At 33.7% G+C, this 2927-nt stretch overlaps 1 pseudogene; it reads left to right on the top strand.

Annotated features, from left to right (window-relative positions):
* Positions 1-1703: 1703 nt before the first annotated feature.
* Positions 1704-2460, top strand: LOC122743605 (annotated as a pseudogene).
* Positions 2461-2927: the final 467 nt, after the last annotated feature.

Below are 2927 nucleotides of genomic sequence, written 5' to 3'. Positions count from 1 at the left end.
GGCAATTTATATTTTTGGAAATATTTTTCAATTTCACTTTGTTAGATTCATTGGCATATAATTGAGCAAAAGAATTCTTTTTGATTGCTTTAATTTCATCTTTTTAGTGGTACATTTACACTTTTTATTTTTAGTGCTAGTGATGGTTTTATTTCTCTTTTTTTAATAAAATTAACCAAAGCTTTATCTATTTTATTGTTTTTTTCCCATAAAACCAACTTCTAGTTTTATTTATTAATTCAATGGGGCTTTTACACTCAATATTATCACTTTCACCTTTAATTTTTAGGATTTCCAATTTAGTGTTTAATTTGGATCTTTTAGTCCTTTTAATACTTTTTTAAAAAAAATTGACTACCCAGTTCATTGGTCTATTCTTTCTCTATTTTATTGACACAATCATTTAGAGATGTAAAATTCCTTTATTGCATTTGCTGTATCTTGTAGGTGTTGATATGCTGTCTCATTATTGTCATTCTCTGTAATGAATTTATTCATTAATTAAATTAATTAATTGATTGATTAATTAATTTATTTATTCATTAATTTAATGAATTTATTATTTTTTAACCTATTAATTCTTTAAGATTAGGTCTTTTTACCTCTAGTTTTTAATCTAAGTTTCTTTGGTCCCTTATTAAATATATTTTTATTTCAATGTGATCTGAAAACATACTTTTAATATTTCTGGTTTTTTGCTTTTCACCATAAAAATTTTGTGTTCTCATATATGGTTGATCTTTGTAAAGGTACCTTGAACCACTAAGAAAAAACGTGTATTTTTTTCTGTTTACATTCAATTCTCTCCATATATCTATCATATCTGACTTTTCTAAAATTCTATTTACCTCCTTGGCTTCTTTCTTATTTATTTTTTTGTTAGATTTACCTAGTTCTGAGAGGGGAAGATTAAAGAACACCACTATTATAGTACTACCATCTATCTCCATGTGTAATTCATTTAATTTTTCTTTTAATAATTCAGAATTCTAGGGTCTCTTTGTTGATTTTTAACAAAACATTCCAATATAACTTAATTGCATGTAATTATTTTCATGCTGTCTGCCCCAAATAGATTACGAGCTCCTTTCGTACAGGGACTGTCATTTATCTTTCTTTGTATCCCCTGCATGCACAGTTCCTGGCATATAATAGGCCCTTAATAACAGTGTGTTGACTGAAGAACTGACTATCCAGAGACTGAACAAGTTTTGTTATTGAGCTATTTCAGTTGTTTCCTACTATTTCTGAAATCATCTGGGGTTTTTCTGGCAAAAATACTGGAGTAGTATGTCATTTCCTTCTGTAGGTCATTTTACACGAGGAAACTGAGGCTAGTAATTAAATGCCTAGAATGTATCTGAATCCACATTTGAGCTCAGGAAGATGAGTCTTCCTTACTCTAGGTTGGGGACTCTATCTGCTGTGCCACCTAGCTACCAGTTATGGAAACTAGAATATTCCTTTTGGAGAATAGCATTGCATTAATTATAAAGTACTATATAGAAACTATACTGTCCTGAATATATCTTACCCAAATATTTGCTGCTCAATTAAAATAAAATATTTTTGAAAGAAAAAATTATATAGGAAGATATAGAAACATACTGAAAAATAATTACATATTTAACAGGGGTATTTAAACATAGAACCATTCATTATATTTTAATACTGACCTATGAAGCAGAACTGGAGCAGGCGGCTGTGCAAAGATGAAGCTCAATATCTCCTTCCCAGCCACTGGCTGTCAAAAACTCATTGATGTTGATGATGAGAGAAAGCTACGGACCTTTTATGAGAAACAGATGGCCACTGAAGTTTCTGCTGATGCTCTTGGTCAAGAATGGGAGGGTTATGTGGTCTGTATCAGTGGTGGGGATGACAAAGGCTTCCCCATGAAGCAGGGTGTTTTGACTCATGGACGTGTCAGCCTGCTGCTCAGTAAGGGCCATTCTTGCTGTAGCCCTAGAAGAACTGGAGAATGAAAACATAAATCTTTTAGGGGGTGTATTGTGGATGCCAATCTGAGTGTCCTCAACTTGGTTATTGTGAAGAAAGGTGAGAAAGATATACAAGGAATGACAGATGTGACGGTGCCTCATCACTTGGGACCCAAAAGAGCTAGCAGAATCAGCAAGCTTTTCAACTTGTCCAAAGAAGATGATGCCCAGCAGTATGTTGTAAGAAAGCCCCTTAACAAGGAAGGTAAGAAACCCAGGACCAAGGCTCCTAAAAATTCAGCGCCTGGTGACTCCCAGTGTTTTGCAGCACAAATGCAATTGAATTGCTTTGAAGAATCATTGTACCCAGAAGAACAAGGAAGAAGTGGCAGAATATGCCAAGCTTTTGGTCAAGAGAATGAAGGAGGCTAAAGAAAAACGACAGGAACAAATCACTAAGAGACGTTGACTGTCTTTTCTGAGAGCCTCCACCTCCAAATCTGAGTCCAGTAAAAAATAAAATTTCTAAAAATGTGTTAGAAATAAATAACTTTTGGTCAAGTGAAGAAAAAAAAGACCAACCTATTTATTTTTCTAAAAGTAATAAGTTTCTCACACGTAAAAATGAAAATCAACTTAGGAAAAGGAAGGCAATTTAAAATGGCAAGCCTAAACTTAGAGTGGGACTTTTCTAAGCTGAGGAGGAAACAACTACCTTAGAAGTGTCACTCTCACTTCCCCTTGTCTTTCTTTCATTCCATTCACAGGCCAAACCCTTGTTCATTTGAAGAGCTTGGAAACTCCATTATTGGGCTTCCTCACCCTTGCTACTTTCTCTCATTTGTACTTTAATTTTAGTCCCTCCAGAGCAGGCTCTGAATCTAGACGGAAAAACTCCCATCATCCAGAAGAATAGATCTGGCTCAGTGAATGATATTTGATAATATAATTTAAATGTCTAGATCAGGGCTTAAAATATTGGTGTAG

The sequence above is a fragment of the Dromiciops gliroides genome, chromosome 2 (assembly GCF_019393635.1).
Source record: "Dromiciops gliroides isolate mDroGli1 chromosome 2, mDroGli1.pri, whole genome shotgun sequence".
Lineage (NCBI taxonomy): Eukaryota > Metazoa > Chordata > Mammalia > Microbiotheria > Microbiotheriidae > Dromiciops > Dromiciops gliroides.
Note: the sequence above shows the minus strand (reverse complement) of the source record. Positions and strands in the feature narration are given on the sequence as shown.